The following is a 17107-nucleotide window of genomic DNA, read 5'->3' on the forward strand; positions in this document are numbered from 1 at the left end:
TTTTTTTTTTTTTTTTGGTACCAGGAATTGAACCCGGGAACACTTAACCACTGAGCCACATCCTGGCCATTTTTTTATATTTTATTTAGAGACAGGGTCTCACTGTATTGCTTAGGGCCTTACTACATTGCTGAGCCTGGCCTTGAACTCATGCTCCTCCTGCCTCAGCCTCCCAAGCCACTGGGATTTCAGGTGTGCATCACTGTATCTGGTTTAAGTCACTTTTTGATATCTAAAAGTGTCTTGGAAAATTATTAACTTTGAGATATCAACAAAGATGGAGCAAGCCAGTGACAGGGGGAATTAATTTGTTTCCTGCTTTCACCCTACTTGGTTCAACTGTCCAATAATCCAATTACATTTGCTAGTTTTAACTAAAATTTTACCTACTCTGCCTCATGGTAAAGTATGTGCCATGTTTCTAGTTATGTCATCCAAGTGTGGAACAGAATTTTGGGTACAGAAATATCTATCAATAAATTGAGTCACTTCTCTCTTTTCTTTTGTTCCTTGGGTTTTATGATATATCACACTTCCTTTCAATCATATACTTTTTGAAAATGCATGAGCATTTCAAGCTCGTGGGTATGACGTGTGTATAATTTTATGTGCAATTCAATCACGGAAGTTCAGAAAGTCATAGATTATACCAAATTTTTATCTCAAGAAATGGAGACTCAGAGAGATGGCTTCTCTAGTACTCAGTGGTAATGAGATTCAGGATCTTCTTATTTCAAACTCAACAGTTTCCAGGTCCAACACGAGACTTCCTAATAATGGTAGTCCTTGGTGGTGGGCAAGATCTTAGATGTCTGAGCATGAGTGATAGATGCTGATTCTGGTTGGGAGAGTAAAGACTTGCCTGGCTGCATCATAAGAATGATGTCACATCTGTGTATAAGGGGATATTTGTGCTCATCCAAGAAGTCCATATCCATGTTCCTGGATCCCACTCAGGGTGAATGCACATCCTATCTTATCTAGTAAATCCCTCACTTCTCAAAGGCTGTGAGTAGTCTTTGAGAATTCTGTGTCCATCCCCCCTCAGACCCTGGCAACCACACACTATCATCTCTCATAAATGCAAATGTTTCTCCAGTCGCCAGTCAGAAGACCATTTGCTCTGAAATGCAGCCTTAAGCCTAGCGATGCATTTTTCCTGGGCTACCTACATATCTGACTGTACAGTCTCAAGTCCAGATGACGAGGCTTTAGGGGTGTGGTTAGAAATTCCAAAAAAAAAAGTCTCTCCTGATGCAACACAAACCCTCAAGTTACAAGCATGGTCTTGGCCTCACTGGCCCCAGTGACTAAGTTGGTTGTGACACCAGCTCTGTTTGCTTTCATACATTTGGATTCATACATAAGGATTCACCAACCAAGCTGGTTCTGACCCTCATTAAATCATTGAAATCCAAAATTATTTAATTCTTTGAGCCCCAGTTTCCTCATTTGCAGAATGAACCATTTCTCCTTTGTAGAGGTGTTTAAAGGAGATTAAGTATCTAGAGCACATGCAATAGCACAGAGTTTAACTCCAACAAATGGCGATCAAGGTAATAACAACAATAGTAATAAGATATTCGTATTATATCACAAATCATGGCTTGAAATCTGATCTGCTATCTCCCCAGTTGAGTTTGCCTAAGTTTTCTTTGGCTCCATACAAATTTAATAAACTAAAGTGCATTAGATATTCCATTCTGTCTCCCCTCTTCAAAAAAATATTTATTATTGGTCAAGCACTCTTCTAGCACTGTAGAGATTAAGACTGATTTTTAGACTACTGGGTAACATCACAGTCTTTTGGCTGTGTAACAGAAAAAGAAAAAAAAAAAACCTTTTCCTATCAGTTCAATGGATGCCTGCTTGGTCCTTAGAAGTTACACCTGTAGTTAATCACCAGCATTGGCCCCTCGTGCCCAAGCATGCTTCCATATGGAAGCTTCATTGGGACAGAGTCTTTTTTACCAGTAGAGGGAATTGTGACTGCAAGTTGGTAGTTATCAGAAGTACTGTTAGGGTGGAGAAAGGGGATCATTGCAGAGGCTTGGGTGTCCTAGCACACACATCTATACCCATCCCCAAGGATTCCCAGGATGAGACTCCTTGAAATAAGCTCCCTCACCATCTTGCATGAAATGTCTAATTGCTTGGTCATTTTCTTCATCACTCTATGCTTCATAACAAAGAAAAAATGCTACCTTGCCAAAGGAAATAGGACATTGGCAATGCCTCCTTAGACCTTGTCAAAGTGCCTTAACTGAGAAAATAAACAAATATATCATCACAACATTTCTTTCCCCCTTACCCTCGCTTGTCTACCTTTTTCTTTCAGTTTGAATGCTCCAGTGGAGTGTAGAAGATTTCACTGTTTTCTCCAGCTCTGGAAAAATCGTTAGGCCCTTCTGCTCGTCGACTTTGGAAACATTTGGAACAAATTATCTCTACTTTTGGAATCTGAATAAAGGAATGTGAGCCTCACTGGAGAAATGTGAAATCTAGGGCGGGATTCGCAAAATGGTTTAAGGTTTGCTTTTGCACACATACTTTTTTTTGAGTTTGTTTGGGTTTGGAACATATTATGAGAAAAATAACAAGACTTGCAATGTGCTTTCCATAATTCCTTTGCTTTTCATAAAAACCACTCAGCCCCTCCCCCAGTGTTCCACCATCACCCCTTGGTAACTCCCACCCTCAGGGTGAAGCATGTGCTTCTTACATAACTGAATCCACCCGTTAGGGCAAAGAAAGAGGAGGCTTTATTGGAGTTTATTCTAGACCCAATCGCAAATTTCATCCTTTTGTTGTGCTACCAACTTCATAATGTCCAGATACCTCTCCAGGCAGATGACATGGCCCCGGAGGGAGTTTCTGAGACTTCAGGAATCTCAATATTCATTTGTATCATCCAAACCCAGAGCAGCTGCACTGGGCTCAATCTCAGTGCAAATCAGGCCCTGGAAAGTTCTGACAGGGTTGGTTTTGGTTCCCACTTTTCATGGCTATGTCCATATGCCTGCAATAATAGAATAGAAGGTGACGAGGCTGAGATGACATAGACATCTTATCTGGGCCACTAGCTGCTTCCCCTAGGATGCTCTTCCCAGGTCTCTGGGACCACACCTTTGGGAAGTAAGAACACTAGCCTTCACAGAAGAGGCTGGACTAAAGAACCAAGGAATTGGCCTGGGAAGAAGGGAGAATGAGGGCAGGGAGCAGAGAGTTCTGTAACCTTTGCTTGAGAAGAAGAGAATCCTTACGGAGCTATAGTTTTTTTTTTTCAACTTAGTCTTTTTGGTTGCTAAGAGTTATGGTGACTACTCCTGCCTAATTTCCTAGATAGTATGTTTCTGAATTCCCTTCAGTTATCCCTAAACAAACAGTATCTGTCCAATCATGTCCTCATTTTTAGTTTAGAAAAAAATATGAGCATTATAGTATTTCTATAGTTTATGGGGCCTCATAGAGGTTTCCTGTGAACCCACAAATCTCCATCTTTTCCTTCCCTGACTCTATCCTGAAACTTAGATAAAAATGCATCAAACCCGAACAGTGACATGCTGAAGTACTGAAGAACAATGCATAAACAAAAGGTGGCACCTACACAATTGAATACTATTCAGCTATAAAAAGAAATAAAATTCTAACACAAGCTACAACATAGATGAGTCCTTAGGACATGTGCTAAGTGAAATAATTCAGCCCACAAAGGGACAAATATTGTATAATTATCCTTACATGACATATTTGGAGCAGAGTCTTAGAGACAGAAAGTAGAATAGAGGGGGCTTGCACAAGGAGGCAAGAGGAAATGGAGCTCTTTCATGGGTACAGGGTTTCTATGTGAGATAAAAAAAAAAATTCCTGGAGGTGTTTTCCATGATGGCTTAGATTTCGGTGATGGCTTCACAACATTGTACAGATATTTAACACCATTGATCTATATACATAAATGGCGAAAATTGGCAAAAGTGTTAATGTATATTTTACCACAATAAAAAAGTGACTGAGCTATTGATTTGTAGCCCTTTATTATTAGAAAATAGCACTAAATGCATATTCTTTGAAAATAAAGAAGTAAATTAATTACATTGTAGCTGCTACCAAGTAGATGGAATGGCTTTGTAATAAAAAATATGATGTTTAGAAACTTATTCAATTTAGGGATATTTTGGATAGAACGTGTTCTATTGAGAGATGGAATGGGCAGCACTACATTTTCTCTACTGTCAAATTTTCTAATGAGCATATATAGGTTATGTATGTGTGTGTATACACGTGGACATATATACTCAAGTATACATGCTTATGCATATATATAAACACAAAGTACAGATGTGCATATACATGTATATGTACATCTGTACATATATACATATACAGACATTATTACACATATAATGCATATTATATAGAAGAGAGAAATGAAGCCCTTCTTTGCTGAGATTTGGCTGTTGTAAGGAAGATCAGCTCTCTGTGCTCCTGTTCCCTGCACCTTACCTCCATGTAAGACCCTCTACTAGAATCTAGATGAGAAAGTATGGTATAGAGTTGAGGCCTCAATGAGGATCCTGTACCCTGGCCAGGAATTGAGAGTAGGAAGTTCATAGAGCTTGCTTTTGTGCTGCTTGTCCAACTATGCCTCGGAAAAACATGCTTAGAAGAAAGATCTGCCTTTGATTTTGCATATTGTGCTTGGGTTTAGGATGCACATGACCAAGAGCTCTACCCTTTCACAGTCATTTGCTTATGAGTAGAATATGACCCTGTGAAGGACTCAGCAATTCCATGAGACCCTCCTCTCTGAGAGGACAAGGGGAATAGAGAAATTACTTACAAAGAATTTGGTTGTCAGAGAGGCAGAGAGGTGGGGGAGAGACACGTTTTTCCTCTCTTCCACTAATTCACGCACACATGGAGTCCTGCCTCTTCTTCACAAGTACTTTCCCACCTATCTTAAGTCATTGATAATATGAACCCACAATTCAATGGAATGTTCCTGTAGTTTAGTAGACAATCAATAGGAGGCATCCCCAAGAGAAAGAGGGAACCACTATTGATAAGGGTCTGAGACCAATCTTAGAACTGAGGGCCAAACCCGTTAAGAATATGCATTTGAGTGGAAAAGTATAGAATAGAAAACTGTGGTGTTTGGAGTTTTACTCACATCAGGTCTATTTTGAACAGAGAATTTCTTATTATTTTTCCTTCTGGATATGAAGAAGCAAAATATGGGCTAAAATATCTTGGCAGTTCCCTTTGCAATTCAGAAAAAAATGGTAGGAAAGTGTGAAAGAAGGGCCCTCACTCAGTGTCAGGAGGCTGGTACCTGTCATCACGTGTGAGCTGGTCAAGCGCATTGCTGCTTTCATTGCCAGCTTAATCTAGAGCAGTGCAATAAACCAGGTTGTTTTGGAGTCACCCGGGGTGTTTTCTAAAAAATATTTGTGCCTGAAATCTCACTCCCATTTACTGATTCAGACCCTGTATGTGTGTGCTGGGGTGCAACAAAAAGTTGGGGAGTTAGTAGGGTGACTGGGGGCATAGGTTTAGAAAACAGCAACGTTGGTCAGTTAATATGCATCTGTTGTAGCTGTGTTAGCCTCCACTAATCAAAACTACAGCTAAGGTCACTTTCAGTTCTAGTAGTGTTAAGATTTTATAAATGTGGAGTCTGAATACCTATCAAGGCCTTTAAACATTGCTGTTAAAAGGATCAAATGAGAATATAATGCACAGGATGTCCTAGAATAGAATGCTGTACAGATGTAAGCAATTATCAGGGCTCCCACAGTCCCATGCATTATCCAAGTGGTTCATCAAATATTAACAAAACCCTCTTAGATAAGAAATTGTGCAATGCAAGTCTAAGGAATGGGGTCTGTACTTGGTACTTTTGTTTGAGTCTCTCCTAGGGAAAGGATTTAGCAGTGTAATGATACTTTTGTTTATTTTCTGATAATGTGAATATATGTAAGTCACAAGAGGACAGCCCCATAAATGTATCTACTTCCCTGCAGAGGAATCAGGGAAAACCAGTTATCTATCTAAAAATCTACCTTTCTCTCCCAAGCTCAGAATCTGCATATCTGTAAGTTTCTGGTCATCCAAAGAAGAATGTGTCCTCGATGTGATCACCATGTTTGCCTAGGAGGCTGAGACCCATCCTGTGTCTTGGCTGCCAGAATGACTCCAGAGGAAGAGTTGTTAGCATGCTGTGAAGGGGGGACATCTTTGCCCAGAATCCTTCATTTCCATTGAGCTAATGAGAGCGCTGTCACCTAAATTTTCATTGTTTTAAGAGCAAGTGGAGGCTGACAGTTTCCTTTCAAGCTTGAATGATGAAGAGAAAACATCCCACGGCCTCATCTGGCTGGCTTGCTGCGAGGTAATGAGCCCTGTGCAGCACCCATCTCTGCTAGACTGGGATGACCTTATGTCTGGTAATGCATCAGGGAGGAGCGGAAAGCGCACCGCGGGTCCTGCCAACATTTCCCCCAGGACGTGTGGAATGTGCTAAACAGTTTAGTAAATAGATCTCGAGTTACCGTGTTGAAACATATTCCAACATATTGCAACAGAGGACGTCTCAATCTAAAGGTCATACTTTACTTTGCAAAGATCCTGTGTGCAGGGGTTTCGAGGTAAGGGGGAGGGCTGGAAGGGGAATATCTTGGAGGTGAGGGTCAGGAGATAAAATATTCGTCATGCTTAAAAACAAATTTCACAACCTTCCTTGACTAATTGCATTCTAGTCTCAGTCCAGACAGGGAATTTTTATTTGCTGCCAGTCTTTGTTCCAAGACTTGCTGGAATTTCTTGGGATAGGGTAACAGACCCCCGGGAGCCGGTGCAGAGGCTGGAAGGGGAGTGGAGCTGTGTCCTGCAAAAGCTGGGAGGGTGTGACACGATGGGGTGAGGCCAGGATGGAGTTCAAAGACTCCAACTTTCCTGAGTCCTTGTTTTCTTTGCTTTTAGAGTCCTGGGGAGAGGAATAAAGGAGGACTTAGAGATGTGAATCTTGCTTAAAATAATTGTTGGAGAGTGCCTGGGTGCAGAGAAGAGTAAAATGATTGAAAAAAACTGAGATCAAAGCTGGTTTTGTGACTACAAAGAATCACTGGCTGCTCCATGATGTGGTTTGAAAAATGCCCAGAAACACAGCCACATCAATGTTTATAGCAGCACAATTCACAATAGCTAAACTGTGGAGCCAACCTAGATGCCCTTAGTAGTTGAATGGATTAAAAATAGTGGCATATATACAGAATGGAATATTACTCAGCAATAAAAGAGAGTAAAATCATGGCATTTACAGGTAAATGGATGGCGTTGGAGACAATAATGCTAAGTGAAGTCAGCTAATCCCCCAAAATCAAATGCCGAATGTTTTCTCTGATATAAGGTGACTGACCCATAATGGGGTAGGGAGGGAGAGCATGGAAGGAATAGACAAACTCTAGATAGGGCAGATGGGTGGGAGTGTAAGAGAGGGGGCAGTGGGTTAGCAATGATAGTAGAATGTGATGGACATCATCCTGCAAAGTACATGTATAAAGACATGAATTGGTGTGAACAAACATTATATACAGAGGTATGAAAAATTGTGCTCTATATGTGTAATAATAATTGTAATGTATTCCACTGTCATGTATTTAAAAATAAAATCAGTTAAATATTAAAAAAATAAAATCAGCAAAAAGAAAAGAAAAGAAAAATACCCAGAAAGAGACATCCTATATCCACGAATATGGCCTCTCAACACAGTGTTCTACTTTGATTCAATGGACACTTGTTGAACAACTCTAATGTTCCTGCTGATTTGGGGTTTGAAACAGTCAATACCTACCTTTGAGATAGGTATATATCCTCTGAACCCACAAAGCACAGTGCTTTTTTGTGCTTTCAAATTATAATGCCTTTTTCACATTCTCCTTTTGCCCTCATTCCCCATTGGCATTAAACTTGAAATCTCCAGTGCATGCATTTTTATACCTAGTGCTAAGTGTAGTTCAACAGTCATCTGTGAGAAGACCTATGAAGCCTAAGAGAAAACCCTGCTACTTCCCAATGTTTATTAGAGCAAAGGTCTCCGAAAACAGGGTGTATTTTGGGTGGTGGAAGATAAAGGGGAGAGGTCAACCTACACACAAGTGTTTGGAACTTGCCTTGGCAAAAAAGTCCATTGAGTTGGGCACCTTGGTCTATTTGGGTGGCTGCAGGGGAAGTTCTTCATGCAGTGGTGCTTCATTAGGCACCAGAAGACACTGACCCAATGCCATCAGGTTGAACCCTACTGAATTTTTGATATTTGAGCAGGTTTGATCTACGACAGTGACAGACAATTTTATGGGGTTCAAGCTAATGTAAAGCAGAATTTGAAAGAGTCACAATGGAATAAAAGATAATAAGAAGGAAGACAGAGAAAAACTTGGTAAACCTCCCTTCCCTTCCCTATTCTTTTTACCCTCTCCAAACTTATTAAATCTTCATGGGCAAATATGTTAAGGGAGGATATAGCCGTTGGCTGAGAGAAAGACCCCAAAGGATGATGTTTAACACAGCGGGGCATATGGGGAGAGGTCTGATCCAGGAAAATGGGAGGGAAAAATCATTGGGAAACAGAATGGGCATTAGAGAAGATGAATTTTGTTATTTCATAGTTCTGTGTATAGTGAGTTCACTGAGGTTATTGTTCCAACAGTCTCAAAGTGTCTGCATTAGTCAGAATACATTAGTGAACATATATATATGTAGCAAAATCCCAGATTGGTTCCCATCACAATTTTGTTTACCCTGCAAAAATAGCCTCGAGAGGTCCACAAGTTCTGAATTACACAGCTCGAGACTACTTCAAATTAGGATATAACCAGGTGGAATTTTTTGTATGTTTGCTTCATTTATAGGCAGAATTCAAAATTGTTTGAACTTGGCATCCATCTCTGATGTCTAATTTTGTATTTCAAAACAATTATGAGAAAAAGGTCCACTGTTCTGCAGTTTGACAATTTGAGCATTGAGGATAATGGATTATGCTGGATGACAGTGGCTTTAAGGTCCTTCCAATTCCAGGAGCTTTAGGTTCTCCGATTTAGCACAGAAAGCTCTGGGCTGAGAGTCAGGCAACCAACTTCATGCCACCTGTGCAAACAGGCAACAGTGGGCTTACAAAGTAGGCTTGAGAAAGATCATCACTAATCTGTAAGAGGAGAGGATTGAACCAGATGCCTCATTACAGTTCAACCTTCCTTGTGAAGCTGAAAGAGAGAGAAGAATTTTCTAATTGCAAGTGGGAGAAGAGGAGGAGGTACATCAGAAAATGACCTTTGCTGACCTGATGTGTTCTGAATCTACCTGAAAGGTCAAACAAATGTGTAACATTTATCAAATCGATTAGGTGCACTTTGATGGAAAATTCCACATGTCAGAATGCCTTGAAAGTCCCGTTTTACCCTTGTGTGTAGAGTCGATGTCATTAGCCAACTGTCAACGGACCCGCCCTTGGAAATGTTTCCTTGAGTCCTCAAGTAGTCTTTACGACTATTTTTTTATTTGAAAATAAGAATTGATGTTATGAGTCAGTGTTCTTTCTAAATAGCCACCATCTCCAAGCTCTAACCTGATCTAACCAACAGATGCCCAACACTAAATTAGATAATTTATTCTATCACAAATGCAAAGGGTGACAATCTCAAAAGGGACAACGTGTTTGAAGTTGAACTAAATGACGGAAATAAAGGTATTTGCCATTTATTCCTACTTTGGGCTGCTCCAGAATCAATCCTGGAGAACAAACTGTTCTTTCTTATTTTCTGGAATCAAAATCACCTGAATTTTAAGTGTGTGTTCTGTAATCTTAAATATCAGTGACTGATCAGGGTGACGCCTATAATTTCTCCCTTGTTCTTGTACCACCATGTCTGCATCCCATCTTCAACCAAAAAACCAACCCAAAACAAAAATGTCAGACTACCCAAGTTTTCAGTGATTCAGTTAGGGGATTATAGAGTCAGCCACACAGAATCTGCCAAAACCTTTACCTTCCTGCTAACTGACGCCCTTTGAGAGCCTCTCCAAGTGTCCCTCTGCTCTTTGCAGCAGCTCTAAAAATAGCAGATGACTGCTCAGTACAGGTGCTGTTTGTGCAAATGTTCTCTTTGCATTTAGCCTGCCTTCCTCTGTGATTAGGGCGCCGCAGACACACAGCATCCCCTGGACTCTGCCGCGTCAGCTCTTCTTTATAATAGCACGGGTGCTGGGGGATAATTCTGGGACTGCTGTTTATAGGGACTCTCTCTCCCTCAGAACACAGAACAGGCTTTCTTCTCCTCTCACCCCACCACAAGAGGCTTCGTGTTCCAGAACAGCCTAGAAGAAACTTCAGAATGAGCCTGTAACTACAGTGCCTCACAAAATGGACTATCTCTTCAAAAGGCATCTCATTTCTGCATAAAACTGGACAGATGGGTCAGGAATGAAGAACCAGGAGGCCAAAAACATGGCTCTGTTCCTAGCTATTGTTTCTTGAGACCTTGTAACAATTATATTGATGACATCAGGTGCTATTTTGGGGAGAAGTCTTAGTGATCATCCCAGCCCATGTTTGTGACTGGACAGCCTTAGTATATAAAATAATCACCAGGTAACTTGTTTTGCTCCCTGATTTCTATGATATGCCCCTTAATATTCTGATTCAATAGACCTTGGGGAAGCCCAGGCATATCTGCCTTTATCAACACAGATCCAGATGATTTGGGTATAGTTGGTTCCTCAGACCAAAGAGTGAGAACCACTTCTCTCAGGCAATCTTCTGGAATAAACTGGCCCAGGGTATTGCTCTTCCCATAGAGTGATTCCCTCTCCAGGGCTGCAGCCAGACTTCTGGTTCACTGTCTTCTTGCCCAGAGTTCTTTCTATAGAATCATATGATTTCTATTAATTTCAAGCCCACCGACACTGGTGATAACAACATGCACATAGATACCATTGTAGTCAAAGTTGAAAGGCACTTTCAGATGGAAAGGTAGCATTTCCTCCTTCAGGGTGTGGGTGGTGTATCCACTTGTCCTGACTACTACATTTTGGGGCTACCTTGGGCCCGCTGCTTCATCTCTTTAAATCTCATATTTCAAAAATAGTATAAAAAATTAGTTGTCTTGTGTTGTCTTATGATGGTAATTGATAGAACTTGGCTGAAAGTATTTGAGCTACACCTTTAACTGAGCTTCAACTGAAAAGTCCAGACTTGACTTGACAGCACTTTGATTCCTACCAGGCACAAAAGACCCTGTACCAGGGCCACTAAACCACAAGGCAAGGTCAGCCTGATGTACTGCAAGGGACCAGCAGCCCTGGTCTGTGACTTTCAGAAAGTAGGAAGATATTCTTGCCAAAAACCCCCACATCTAGTCATGATTGTGGGAAAGTGCTCCACCAGGGAGTCCTGTCTTCGGAGGATAAATCCCTTGGGTTTTCTTTCTTAGCATCTCATGTGAATGAATTAATCTTTTGTGACTCATGTGATTGGGCTATGTGAGAGCCCTCCATCCCACCTTGGGGAAGGGATTCCATACAGGGGTCAAAGGGAACAAAGCTTTGAAATTGAATCTCTAAAAAACTGAATGCTATGACAAACATTAGAGATCATTCAGTGCAATGTCCTTATTAAGAATGATCCCACTGGCCTGCTTACCTTGCAGAGTCAGGAAACAAGATACAGTACATGGTAAGTTTCACAAACATTAAAAGGCTATACTTCTGGAATGCACTTTTAATATTTTTGCAATAATTATTAAACAAACTAGAAAACTCAGGTCCCTTCAGTGAATCTGCCTGAGGTCTCCTGGAAATGATGGAGAGGTCAGCTGACTCTTGGGAAGAAAGCTGTTTCCAAGATAGCACTCACAGATTTCCTAGGTTTGCCAAGTACCAAACCTGCTATGGAATAAACTTTCTCTTCTTTCCTGTGCATAATAGGAAAAAAAATTCAGTAGTTGTTGATGTTCTGTTTGTACTACGGCAAAGGAAAAAAAACCCAGCACTTCTGGAAAAACAATTAAACATCCTACTAGAGCACTTTATCTACAATGACTGCCCCCAGCACAGTGATTGAGGTGAGCACAGTTGATGATATTGTCACTGTGGGCAATTACAGATCAAGTGTGACAGCAAGGGTTATGGACTAAGAGAACAAGGTGTTTGCTGGAATAAACCCAGGGCTCAGGCAAAGTCTATTACTGAATTGGTCTCCAGAAGCCCAGATTGACTTGTGTATTTGCTCAATGGTATTTATAAAGCACTTCCAAAGTGTCAAAATGTGTTGGCCATTGGGCAGATGGACAAGATGGTCATGGTCTCAATTCTCCTGGAGCTATGGCTATTGGATGGTGCCAATCATTTTTATGTGTGAGTAGCACAATGTGGGTGTACAGAGAATTCATAGCCAATGAAGACTGGGAGAGGCTGGTATGGGATGGCCAGGAAAGTCTTCCTCCAAGAGCCACTATATGCCAGACCCTGTGCTAGATACTAGAAATACAGTGCCTTCAAGAGGTCTCCCATCTAGAAGGGGAGAAGGATAGGTGTGGCAGGGGAATAAGTGTTGTTATAGGGTTAAGCAAGCAATGAGAAGAGGGAGATGTGAGGTCACCCTGCATCAGAAAGATCATCTGTGAACCTCAAAGCATGGGAGGGAATTAGCAAGAACAAGGAGAGAACCATAGATAATGTTCATAAAGAAGAGTTGGTGCACTTGGAGCAACTGGAGGTCAGCATCCAAGCTGAACAGAACTCCTGTGGGTGAGAAGTCTTTTCCTGAGGGAAGCCAGCCTGGAGTTCACACGGCAGGTTGAAGAACATGCTACTGAGGTAGCACTGCAGTTTATGTATACACCAGCTCAAAGTAAGGTTCTTTGCTTCCTTTGACAGCTCCTCCATCCCCATGAGCTCAGGTGTGGCTCAGAACAGTGGCTGTGCATTCTTTCTTTCCTGGAACTCGGTGACACCTTCTTGGAAGCGGGCGAGCTGACTGGTGCTGAGTGATGACCACAGTCTGGGGAGGACTTGAGGAAGGGCTCTCAGTGCCCAGAAATGGGGAGTACAAAGTATGGGGCCAGTGTGAGGCTTGTGCCGCAGGCTGACCAGAGTCCAACCTGGAACACTACTGGCTGGTGCTGACCTCCCTTCTACTCTTGAAGACTGGACACTCAAGAGCAGCTCTCAGGGGTCTCTTGGGTAGTATTTCTCAAGCACAGTTTCATGTCCCTGACATCCCATTCAGACAGAGTTAGCAGGTGTAGTGGAAAGGGCATAACAGTTGTCACTGCACAGTCCTGAGTTCAAATCCTGGAGCTTGAATGGCAAGGCATATGTGAAGGACCCAGAACTTTCCTAGGTTCAGATATGCCCCATAAATGGAAGCACATTGTTTTATGTTTCCATCATCTCCCTGGTCTTATTCCCTTTGGACCCTACAGACTCTTTCCAAAGGGTAGCCATGAGCTATTCTCTGACCAAAATGTTAATGACGAAAATTGAATTAATATATATATATTTTTTTATCTCAGGAAGGTTTTTAACCCCAGAGTCACCTAATTTAACTGGAAAAATAGGGCTCTGGTGGTAGATTAATGACAAGCAAGGAAGAGCAAGTTTTCATTAAGATGCCTATTCCAGATGCCTCAAATCTTAGCACCTATGATAGGGCTGAGAAATAACTGACTCACCTCTCCTTCCTTCAGGTAGGATTCTGGAGGCTGTTGTACGGCTGGAATAGGAATCACTTTCTATCTTACACTTACAGAAATACACTTTGAAATTGCCCCTGCTAGACAGCATGGTGGGTCATTATGACCAGAGCTTTTCTTAGCTGTCAGGTGGGTATGGAGAGGGCAGAGAATCCCAGCTTAGATTCACACAGTAAATTTGGAGAGTGAGGAGGAGGCGTCTGACCTAATGACCAGTGAATACATTCTACACAGCAACGCACCTTGCACATTCCTCTACAAAAGGCCTTTCTTAAACCACAGCCTTTTTCCACATAGGATGGCAAGACATATGTGAAGGACCCAGGATGTGAAGAACATTCCCTGAGACCTGTTCACTGAGGCCACATAACCATTGCCTGAGCCTGTGCCCATTCCTCCTGGCTGAAGTTTGTTTCCTAGGAAGGCAGGAGATGGGTTAGATGGTTCAATGCTGAGAAAGGCATCTCAAACCTGAGCCTTCTCTCTCATGGACGGGGAAGAGGAAGACCACTTTCCCTTAATGTTTGTGGCCAGCACTCTCGAGTGCCAGGCTGGATTCCAAGACTCCTGCGATATGTCTGTCCCTCGGGCCTTTGTTGCTGGCTGTTCTGTGCTCGAGCCAGCTGCCTCCCACTCCTGGAAGCCTGCCAGCAGCGCCCTCCAAAGAGGCGCGTCTCAATCAAGTTATTTATTCACCTAATCAAAAAGGAAATAATGTATACAATTTACAGTCCTTCCCAGGTCCTAGCTCCCGCAGAGACTGGGGAAGAGGAGGCCCAAATGAAAGCACAGTTTTCGAGCCAGGGGTTCTGACAAGGAGACGAACCACGGGCCATACTGTCCATGTGGTCCAGGAGCCCCCCGCCTTGATCAAAAGGAGGAAATGGGCAAAGCAAAGAGGCCCAGCTCACAATGAAGCTGTGGATAACGTCATTAGCAATAAACCAGGGGCGGAGACAGAAGGGGAACCATCTGCTCAGCCCAGGGCATTCAGAATGTGGGCGCTGGGGCTCCAAAATCCAAAAGAGAATGGAAAAAGCCTGAGGCACCCAGCTGGCTGCCTGGGTTAGGTGTGTTTCTCTAAAGCTCCAGTTGCTTCTTGCCTTGGGGTTCTGACCGGAGATCTTCCTTCCCCAGACCTCAATCTCTGTCAGTTTTGCCAGTTTTTGCTCATCTCTCAAATCTCAGCTGAAATAACAAGGGAGACCTCTGATCTTCTCACCTGAAACATGTCCCCTTACTCTCTCTCGTAGCAGGTGGAACTTTCTCTCCCAAATATTTCACACTGTAAATTATACAGTTGTTTGCAAATGCTAAAGGACTCGCTCCTTCGGTGGTCTATAGAGACTGAAAGAGAGACTGAGGTCCCCCTTGGGGTCTTGTGGGAGTTTACCGCCATGCCTGCCCCATACTAAACGCTCAGTAAATATCAGTTGATATTGTGATCCAATGTGTGCATGTGGGCCCTGTGTTTTCACTGCCTGACTGTTCTATCTAGATTTCCAGTTTTCTGGACAGAAGTTGTGTATATGTCACATTGCTTCACATTCCCATAGAGCCTTGCAAGATAAATTATAATCAAAGACAGTTTTAACATCAAATAATAATGTGCACAGTCAGGGCTAGAAGAGGTTCAAGAACACAGCTCTGCAGAACTTCCAAGGGCAAAATTACCTTTGCCTTCTCTTCCAACTCCTAAACCTTTTCCATCCTTCGAAAATAAGTTCAAGAATATGGCCAGATCATATTGTTATGTCATGTATATGAACAAATATGTAACAATAAATCCCATCAACACGTACAACCATAATGCACCAATTTTAAAAATGAGGAAAAACACTTCAAGGACATTGCCCCACAGAGAGAACCTGTAGTCAGTGATCTCTCAGGGCAGAACATCCAGAGGAATGCCACCTTCCCTTGGCACCTTACTTCAGAATTCTCATGTTTGTAATTTTTGATGGTCTATTCATCATGAGAAGTCTAGAATTCAGGCTCTCCCAGATCTAGTAAATAAATAATCAAATAAACTTATGCTGTAGTCCTCACAAGTGCTCAAACCATCAGTTTCTCTGGAATATGTAAACCCAAGCCAGTTTGTTATGTCTGGAAGTCTCCAATGTCCCAAAGTCTGGTTCCAGTCTGGTTCTGGACTTAGAATAGCCACCTCACCTTCCTCTTGGTCTACATGGTGCCTGAGTTCATCCCACGTGACCTTCCTTTCCTTCTGTTTGACCTCTGCAACTCTGCAGCCTCCTAGTGACCATCATCCACTCTGCCTTGGGAGGGGTGGGCAGTGCACAAATTTTGGACCCTGCCGAGTCTTTCCTTGGCCTTTCCAAGGAAGGAAAGCCTAAGATAAGCCTGCATAAGTCTGCTAAAAGATGGTGAGGACAAAGGGATTGCCTTGAAGCCCCTGATTCAGTGTCCTTTCCCTCTGGGTTCTTAATTGGCTGCACAGTTTACCATGTCAAGAAAGAAGTCTCTAAATGCAGACCCCAACTTTGTGCAGAGAAGCCAACTCTCCAGAACAGGCATAGAGAAAAATCCAACAAGCTAAGCCACTTCCAAGTGCATAAAGAGACTAATGGTGGCCCCGGCTGGAATGCTTGGTTCTCATAGGTAACATTCCATTCTTCTTTCATCTCCACCTCTTCCCCTTTACCTGTACATTTTTTGCTGCAAATGAACTCAAGGGAATCTTGACGGTGTGTGTGTGTGTGGGGGGGGTGGTGCCATGCAGTATTTCCTTGAAGCTGGTGGGGTCATGAGCTACTGTAGATTTCACACCATTCTCCTGCCCTTCTAGCTGCCAACACACTGGAGAATCCTCAAGCCCTAAGCTCTGAGTCACATGGGATGGTTCTGAGAATGGAAGATGTGATTATGGAGGGAAATTTCTCAAGCACCTTTAATCCACAGAAATTCCTAGCTTCTCTCCACTTGTTCAAAAATGCTCAACCTCTATTCAATGTCTAATCTGTGAGCATTGGCCAATCATTCTGGTCAGGGAGCAAAGTCAGATGGAAGGGCCTTCATCCCAAGTGTCCCTTTCTTTCTACCCATCTTCTACTGCAGGAGGCACTAAACAAATGTCTTCTCCATTTTCAAGAATATTCAAGTCCACCGAACTTTCCAATCAGACTGCAACTGGAGACTGATTTGATAACCTTTGCCTTTCTAAGTACCTTTGATCTTGATTCTTCCTTCTGGAATCTCTTGTCCCACTCCTGTAATTTGAATTCTAAGGCCCTGTAGGTTCTTGAAGCTCCCCCTGATGACACCTACCTGCAGTCAGTCATGTGCTCTTGGGGTCCTCTCTTACTTGGTTCTATTTTTGTACACTGAACTCCAGTGCA

At 42.4% G+C, this 17107-nt stretch overlaps 1 protein-coding gene across 3 annotated transcripts in view; it reads right to left on the minus strand.

Annotated features, from left to right (window-relative positions):
- Slc14a2 (solute carrier family 14 member 2) overlaps window positions 1-17107 on the minus strand; it is a 435358-nt gene that overhangs the window by 320221 nt on the left and 98030 nt on the right. The window contains exon 1 of one of the 3 annotated variants that reach the window (XM_015482241.2): window positions 2326-4065. The exons of the other annotated variants lie outside the window; for them this stretch is intronic. The gene's annotated coding sequence lies outside the window, so the exon portion shown is untranslated. Of the gene's footprint in view, window positions 1-2325; window positions 4066-17107 lie in introns of those variants that run through there. 3 annotated transcript variants of the gene reach the window in all.

The sequence above is a fragment of the Marmota marmota genome, unplaced genomic scaffold (assembly GCF_001458135.2).
Source record: "Marmota marmota marmota unplaced genomic scaffold, marMar, whole genome shotgun sequence".
In the NCBI taxonomy this organism is placed as follows: Eukaryota; Metazoa; Chordata; class Mammalia; order Rodentia; family Sciuridae; genus Marmota; species Marmota marmota.